Raw genomic sequence first — 9,580 nt, 5'->3', positions numbered from 1 at the left:
TGGTGGTTGGGAAACATTAACTTTCGGTATATACACAGCTACCGGAGGTTTAGTGGGTTTGAGGGGTTTGTCAGTTCACAATCTTTTGTCATATGACCGATCGTCATGCAGCTCGTACATTTTAGGGGGAGCCATTCGTATTCGACATCAATTTTACACGGTGTTTCCCCTTCATCCTCATTCGGTGTAATGATTATAATATGTTTTCTCAGCGTCTGTGTAACATCTAGCATCACGCATACACGAGCAAAATCTAGTCTCGTGCATGCCCTCGTTTTCGCATTTGGGTAGAGAGGTTTACCCACTCCACTTGTAACAGTACTCAACCCTTCCGTTGTCCAGTATTCCATAGGAAGGTGTCGAAGTTTAATCCAGATAGGTATTTGTGTATGCTTCAATTTCCTTATAGCCATGCCCGGTTCCCACTTCTGTAGTACTATTGGCTGCCCTTGGAACAGCCATGGACCCCCTTCTATCACCTCCTCCATATCAATGACAGTTTTAAATTGAAAGAAGAAAAAGCCATTAGTTGTCGCTGTTACCTCACGCAGAGCGGGCCATACTGACTGAGCGTATTCCTTCAAATGATGGAAATACGGCCGCTTTCCTAGAAAGTATCCAACTGCAGTAGTTTTCCAATGCTTAGCTCCATCACACACAGTATCCAAAGATGGGCGAACCATAACCTCCCCATTTTGCATTATTGGGGCAATATAAGAGCGTTTTTCGGGACGAGTTATTAAAAACTTGGGCAATTTTGTCAACAACTTCCGAGTTCCCACATGCATGCAATGGAATGTTGCCAATGAACAACCCTATAGAAGTTCGATTTGCAAATGAATGAGTTGTAGTATTCTTGCAAATATCCAGTGTGACATCACCGCTGATATCAGTAGAGTCAGCAGTGATATCAGCAGTGACATCAGCAGGTTGCGCAGTAGTGACATCACCAGGCTTAGGGCTGATGTCATGGGACATCTCATCTTCCACCTCCACACATTTTTCCACGTCAGCATCATGTACAGCCACTCCTTCCACGTCAGCAACCGTCGCCGGCCATCGAAGTACCAGCCCTAGTTCAATTTTTCGATCGACGGACGGCAGCGCTCCGTTCACGGCAGTTTCCGCTGGAAAAAACACAAATTTTGCCCCCATAATCTGTCCGCCTAAATCTTGCATTATTCTCCATGTTGCCGGCTGGAAAACTAGTCGGACAGCCTTGTGCAATCCTTTGACGAGAGGAGGTTCATCTTTAGGCCGCAGCAGCGTGATTCGCCGGCGAGACATTTCGACTCCTGTCCGTTCCTCCCACCTTCATTTCAGTTCCATGAGTGCTTTCTTGGAGTCCTCATCTCCATCATCAACCACGACATTAGCTAGGCGAAGAAACTCTGCCATGGGGAATGGTTTCTCTACGCGTCCGCCATTGAAGGAGCTCGAAGATTCATTGGAAAACCCTAATTTTTGTTGGCGCATCGTATTCTCATCAGAAGTGGCCAAGATCGTATCTTTAGTCAATGGGTAGTCTCCCTTACCATCAAGAATCCGATCACCATCGTTAGCCATGGCCAAAACTGCCGGCGCCGTTTCATCTTCCTCAAGCGACTTTTCGTCTTCTGTGGCGGCGCGAAACCCTAATTTTGGGGAAGACAAACCAACATGAAAATCCACATTTTTTCTGACCAAAAAACCGCCCTTACCTTCCATCACTTCGTCTTCCTCGGCGCAAATAGGCGATTTGTCTTCAATATTCTCCATGGCTTCTTCCATGATCTGCCCGTCAACGTCCGCCCCATCTCCGGAATTAGTTTCCTCATCACCGGCGTCCCCATCGCCGCCGACTGGCGGGAGTGTAGTTAATGCAAGTGAAGTGCTAGTGTGTGAATTGTTTGGTGTGCTAGTGTGTGAGAGAGAAAAGAGAGAATTTTGAGATTCCATCTCCTTTTGCACTGATGATGTTGATGTTGTGAGTTGAAATAAAATATGGTGCTTATCTAGTTGGGAACATTATCAATGTATTTACGATAATGTGATCAATGGTAATGTGATCGATAATGTGATATGAAAATAAATGAGTTAAGCTAGGTATCATGACGCATAGGGTATTGGAATATTTCGGATAGTGGGTAATATCCTGTACTATTAGCTACACGTTGGGGTGGTGTGAGGATGCCATGTTTGTTATGATATCCTATGTTGATATTGCTACACACTGAGATAGAGAGGGTGGAGATATAACATATAACAGGTATCTTGTGCTGCATATGATGTGGCATTGAATAAGATGATGATGGCCAGCAAAACCATTGACTGGTGTACTCCAATTAGAGTAAGTAAGGCTTTAGAAATAGACGATAACGTCAATATTATGTCATGGATTGATTTACAATTGTGGGTATGTATTATTCCTTACATTTGTTGTTGTTATATGATAAATATTTGTTAGTTGATGTGATTGCATGTACATGACTTGCTGCCTGTGTGTATACATATAGACTGGTTAGCTATACGTACTGAGTAGACAACTTATTCCTTACCATGTACTTTTCAGGAGATAGGTCACACTAACTAGCTATATTAGACTTTGAGTCATGCCGTTGTTCTTATTATGTGGGTCAGTCATGGCATCTGAAGCCGAGATTTTTGGCTGTTTGGTTGTTATATATTCTAGTCTTTTGTCGGGTTTGTGTTTAAAATTTTTTATTGCTGGCTATTACGCTATTTTCCTTTGAGGTTATGTATATGAGGACATCTAGTCAGGATAAATATTAACTTTTGGTGATATTTGTTATCCCTTGTGATATTTATATATTATATTGAGAAAATAAAATTTATTTTATGGGTAGAAAATAAATTAGTTATAGAATAAGTTATAATTAAGAAAATAGTGAAACAGTGATAATTAAATGTAGTGTAAGGGGTGCTACAACAAATTACTCCCTACAAAAAAAATTAGTACCTCCTTGTGTTTTTAAAAATAAGCAATTTATCCTTGTGTTTTTTAAAATGAAGCAATTTACCTCCTTAAAAGGGGGTGGGAATAACTACAAGTTAGTGTAAAAGGGAAACGAACTTGCTTTAATAAAACCGAGCAAAACAGCTAAATTTTGAACGTTCTTAGAATTCCACAAAACTTGACCCAAACGTAGGTCTAGACCCATGCATTTGTGTGGTAAATTTGCTAAGCATAATAATAAATACAAGTTAGTACAAAAATGGAAACGAACTTGCTTTAATAAAACCGAGGAAAACAGCTAAATTTGGAACGTTCTTAGAATTCCATGAAACTTGACCCAAAAGTTGGTCTAGACCCATGTATTTGTATGGTAAATTTGCTAAGCATAACAATAACTACAAGTTAGTGTAAACAGGAAATGAACTTGCTTTAATAAAACTGTGCAAAGCAGCTTAATTTTGAACGTTCTCAGAATTCCACGAAACTTGATCCAAACGTAGGTCTAAACTCATGCATTTGTGTGGTAAATTTGCAAAGAGTAATTATAACTACAAGTTAGTGTAAAAGGGAAAAGAACTTGCTTTAATAAAACCAACCAAAATAGCTAAATTTTGAACGTTCTCAGAATTCCACGAAACGTAGGTCTAGACCCATGCATTTGTGTGGTAAATTTTCTAAGCATAATGATAACAACAAGTTAGTGTAACAGGAAAAAGAACTTGCTTTAATAAAACCGTGCATAACAACTAAATTTTGAACGTTCTTAGAATTCGACGAAACATGACCCAAAACGTTGGTCTACACCCATGCGTTAGTGTAAACGGGAAACGAATTTGCTTTAATAAAGCCGTGCAAAAAAAATGAAATTTTGAACGTTCTCAGAATTTCACGAAACTTGACCCAAATGTAGGTCTAAACTCATGCATTTGTGTGGTAAATTTGCAAAGAGTAATAATAACTACAACTTATTATAAAAGGAAAACGAACTTGCTTTAATAAAACCGAGCAAAATAGCTAAATTTTGAACGTTCTCAGAATTCCAAGAAACTTGACCCAAACGGTCTAGACCCATGCATTTGTGTAGTAAATTTGCTAAGCATAATAATAACTACAAGTTAGTGTAAAAATGGAAACGAACTTGTTTTAATAAACCGTGCAAAACAGCTAAATACTGAACGTTCATAGAATTCCACGAAACTTGACCCAAACGTTGATCTAGACCCATGTATTTGTGTGGTAAATTTGCTAAGCATAATAATAAATACAAGTTAGTACAAAAATGGAAACGAACTTGCTTTAATAAAACCGTGCAAAACAGCTTAATTTTGAACGTTCTCAGAATTCCACAAAACTTGACCCAAACGTAGGTCTGAACTCATGCATTTGTGTGGTAAATTTGCAAAGAGTAATTATAACTACAAGTTAATGTAAAAGGGAAACGAACTTGCTTTAATAAAATCGAGCAAAACAACTAAATTTTGAATGTTCTCAGAACTCTACGAAACTTGACCCAAACGTGGGGAAGCTTCCAGACTTGACCCAGAGCTCGATTCCAGTACTATTCGGCGCATTGTACAATTTCTGTTTACACTATCTTGTAGTTATTATTACGCTTAGCAAATTTACCACACAAATATATGGGTTTAGACCAACGTTTGTGTCAAGTTTCGTGGAATTCTATGAACGTTCAATATTTAGCTGTTTTGCACGGTTTATTAAAGCAAGTTCGTTTCCATTTTTACACTAACTTGTAATTATCATTATGCTTAGCAAATGTACCATATAAATACACGGGTCTACACCAACATTTGGGTCAAGTTTCGTGGAATTCTATGAACGTTCAATATTTAGCTGTTTTGCACGATTTTTTTGGGGTAAATGTAAATTTCATTAATAAAGAGTAATGGTACAGTACAACATGGGATTATCAACTGCATACTCACTAACTTGTAGCTATTATCACGCATAGAAAATTTACCATAGAAATGCAAGTGTCGAGACCTACGTTTGGGTCAAGTTTTGTGGAATTCTGAAAAAGTTCAAAATTTAGTTGTTTTGCATGGTTTTATTAAAGCAAGATTGTTTCCATTTTATATGAACTTATGGTTATTATTATGCTTAGTAAATTTACCTCACAAATGCCTGTGTCTAGACCTACGTTTGGGTCAAGTTTAGTGAAAGTCTGAGAACGTTAAAAATTTTGCTGTTTAACCGGGTTTATTAAAGCAAGTTTGTTTCGCTTTTGTATTAACTTGTAGTTATTGTTACGCTTACCAAGTTTACCATAGATATGCATGCGTCTAGACCTACGTTTGGGTCAAGTTTCATGAAATTCTGACAACGTTCGAAATTTATATGTTTTGCACGGTTTATTAAAGTGAGTTTGTTTTCCTTTTACACTAAGTTGTTGTTATTATTACTCTTAACAAATTACCACACAAAAATGCGTCTAGACCTACGTTTGCGTTAAGTTTCATTGAATTTTGAGAACGTTCAAAATTTAGTTCTTTTGCACGGTTATATTAAAACAAGTTTATTTCCCTTTTATTCTAACTTGTAGTGATTATTACGCTTAACAAATTTACCACACAAATGAATGGTTCTAGATCTACGTTATGATCCTGGTAATCCACGATAGTGCGAAGGAAAGGACGTAGCCTGAGTATTTTTCGCCATCCCCAAGAACCTCCATGTTCACGAATAGTCCAAATCGATCTCTCACGTAATCGGTCTTGGTAGAGCCACTGAACCCATATGGATGTCCTGTCACACTGGATAACATCACATAGTTTCTTGCTCATTAATGCGCGATTCAAGGTGGAGATGTCCTTGAACCCAAGTCCCCCCTCATCCATCGGTCGACACACATCTTTCCAGGCTACCTTAGCGTACCCACTGGACGTCGTACCCTTCCATAGGAAAGTCCTCAACCTCTTCTCAATTTCACTGATGACTTTCTTAGGTAATATGAATGCAGAAGCCCAATATAAGCTCAATGCTGAGAGCACAGATTTGATGATTTGTACCCGCCCAGCATATGATAATGAAATCCCTTCCCATCCCTTAATACGTGCATCAATTTTTGAGATAAGCGGTTGGCAATCAGAGATGGTCAACCTAGACGAGATTAAGGGAAGACTCAGGTACCTCATTGGAAGGTGGCCCTCCTGAAAGCCCAAAATATCTAGCATCTGGTCCTTCAAATTTTGAGCCGAACGTGAAATGATTAAGTGACTTTTTTGGACATTCAGCCGAAGGCCCGACAACTCCGCAAACCAGTCCAATCCCTCTTTGAAGACTCTGATGGAGTCTAAGTCAGCTTTGCACAGTAAGAGGAGGTCGTCTGCAAATCCCATCTGAAAAACCTTAGAACTCTCACACTTCCAATGATAAGTGAATTGGATGTCCTGTTCAATTCGTTGCAAGAATCCCAGATGTAAGGCTTCCATAACAAGAACAAACAGATAAGGAGAAAGTGGGTCTCCCTGTCGTAGTCCTCTCGCTCCAGCAAAGAACCCATGAGGTTTTCCATTGAGCCCAATCGAGAATGATGTCGTGGAAACACACTCCTCAATCCACCTTGTAAACGTAGGTGGAAACCCGAACAACTGCAAAACTGCTAACAGGAAGTCCCACTCCACCATATCATAGGCCTTCCTGATATCCACTTTAAGTGCGCATCTCGGGAGTAGGCGCATCTGGTTATATCTCGAGAATAATTCCTGGGCTAACATAATGTTGTCCCCAATGCTTCTTCCCGGAATAAAAGCTGTCTGACATGGGCTAACTATCTTGTCCAGTAGCACACTAATTTTTTGGACGAGTAGTTTCGCAATGATCTTGTATAAAACATTGCAGCATGAAATTGGTCTAAAATCATTAACCGACATAGGAGTATGTACCTTTGGGATCAGAGCCAAGATCTTGGAGTTGATCTGCTTCAGAAGTTTTCCGGTAGAAAAGAAATCTAGTACCGCCCTCGTAACTTCTTCCCCAACCACAGGCCAAGCCGCCTTGAAAAACCTTGACGAGTAACCATCAGGTCCCGGTGCCTTGTCATCAGCAATATCGAACACTGCTTGCTTCACATCATCCGCCGAGAGTGGAAGGAGTAATTGATTAGCTTCCTCATCAGTGATATAGTGCCTTGCCCACGGTCTAAGATAACGAATATCCACTAACAGCTGTCTTCTGGTGCCTCCTAAGAGGTTCTGATAGTATGAGACAAACTCATGGGGTGAAACCATTCTCATCATTGATCTGTAAGATTCTTCTCATTACTCGTCTCTGTGCAATTTTACGAAAGAAAACCCGGGAACATTGGTCTCCGTCTTTCATCCACTGCATCTTGGCTCTCTGTTGCAGCATAATTTGTTCAAGTTTTGCCGCTTTAGCATAAACGACTCAACAACAATGCTCCAAAAGTAAATATAGCTCATTTTGTCTGTCAGAGCTCACCAACTGTTGTGCCTCATCAAGAAAACCTTTGGCTAGTTGGACATTCATCGTCAAATCTCCCTTATTTCTCCTTTGTAGTCTAAAGACTGGTTTAAGTGCCTTCAGTTTACGTGTCACAGCATACATAGGAATACCAACAATCTCATGATGCCAAATATTCTGCACATTGTGGATAAACTCAGGTGAATGGGCAAGATAGTTATCAAATCGAAACATGCCTCCATTATGTTGTTGTACATCCCCATGTAAAACCAGTGGAGAGTGGTCAGATGTCCGTGGAGTAAGGCTGTGATAATATGCGCTCGGGACCCTTGCCAGCCAGCGGTCATTAATAAGAATCCGACCCAGCCGCTTCCATAAACTCCTCATAGACGTACTGCAATTATGCCACGTGAACCATTCACCTTGCATAGGAAGTGGGATCAGCCCCGCCTCCAGAATACCAGCATTAAATTCTTCGGTGGCCATCCTTATATCTCCTGAGATGCCACATACTTCGTTAAGGTCACGTACTGCATTAAAATCCACTCCCACCATCCACGGGATGTCAGAGCATTGCTGAGATAGCGTCTCCAGTGCCGTCCATAAATTCCGACGATCAATCACCTCAGATGCCCCATAAACAACAGTGATAATAACAGATTCATTGTCAGCCATATTAGTAACCCGACAGGTAATAAATTGATCTGCCGAGTCTAAGATATGGACATCAACAATATTCTCATCCCAAGCTAGCCAGATGCGATTACCAACAGAAGAATAATCGACAAACCATTTCCAATGTGGAAGTAAAAACGATTGAATATGCATAACATTATTCAAACGAACACGAGTTTCAAGAATGCCAAGGAAGTGTAACCTGTATTCAGAGACCAAGTCCTTCAAAGCGAGCTGATGGTCTCGTTTGTTCAGCCCACGGACATTCCACACAGCGATGTTCAACATGGATCATCGACCTTGGGGCTGCTTGTGTTAGGACCCCCTGAATGCTCACCTGCATCATCAATTAAATGCAAAGCGTCAAAAGCATTATAAATAACAATTGCCTTACCTCTCTCTTCTTGCTTGGAGTGGTTCTGGTCCACATGTCTATCTCCCGCATCTGCTTTGGGTATATCTTCAACCACTGGTTTCATCGTCTTACGTCCCTTAGTCGGAAGTTGTGGCTGTGATACATTGACTTTCGGCACATACACATTTACTGTTGGCTTCGTCGGTTTGCGGGTTTTGTTTAGTGCACAATCCTTGTTCGAATGTCCCAATGACATGCACGCTGTGCACTTTGGTGGGAGCCATTCATACTCAATGTCAACTTTGCAAGGTGTCTCCCCTCCTTCTTCATCAGGTGCCATGACAATAATATGTTTATGCAACTTTTGTGTGGCATCAATCATCACACATACACGAGCAAAGTCCAGTCTCGTGCATGCTCTTGTAATCGCGTCGGGGTAAAGGGGCTTCCCCACACCACTCGCTACAGTGCTCAATCCTTCTGTCGTCCAAAATTCCACAACTTAACTTTTGTGTGGCATCAATCATCACACATACACGAGCAAAGTCCAGTCTCGTGCATGCTCTTGTAATCGGGGTAAAGGGGTGTGTTTTGATGCAGCATGGGAGAGTTATAGCTTATGCCTCGAGGCAGTTGAGGCCACATGAGATAAACTATCCAACCCATGATCTGGAGTTAGCAGCCATAGTACATGCATTGAAGATCTGGAGGCATTACTTATACGGGGAGACGTTTCAAATACAATGATTGTTTCCGGGTATGCGTGCAACGGGATATTTCCAACGTACAATCCCGTTGGAACAGGAGCATCATGCATAGCTTGTTTTCTTTCCACAGAATTGCTGACATCAGACCTATTTTTGCATGTGTCCGCGCTGATGTCAGCCCTAGCTTTCCTTGTATCATCGATGATGTCAGCCCCAGATTTGATAGTGTAATTGCTGACATCAGCCCTAGATGCACCTATGCCATCAGCCCTAGGAGCAGCAATGATGTCAGCCCTAGCAGCAGCGATGATGTCAGCCCTAGCAGCAGCGATGATGTCAGCCCTAGCATCAGTGATGATGTCAGCCCTACTAGGGCTGATGTCAGCAGTATGTTCCAAGCAAGCCTCCATGTCACTCACATTCCCCGCCACATCAGCTCCAACGTTG

The sequence above is a fragment of the Sesamum indicum genome, unplaced genomic scaffold, assembly GCF_000512975.1.
Source record: "Sesamum indicum cultivar Zhongzhi No. 13 unplaced genomic scaffold, S_indicum_v1.0 scaffold00163, whole genome shotgun sequence".
NCBI classification, from domain to species: Eukaryota; Viridiplantae; Streptophyta; class Magnoliopsida; order Lamiales; family Pedaliaceae; genus Sesamum; species Sesamum indicum.
The sequence above is the reverse complement of the archived record's forward strand: the minus strand, read 5'-3'. Positions refer to the sequence as shown.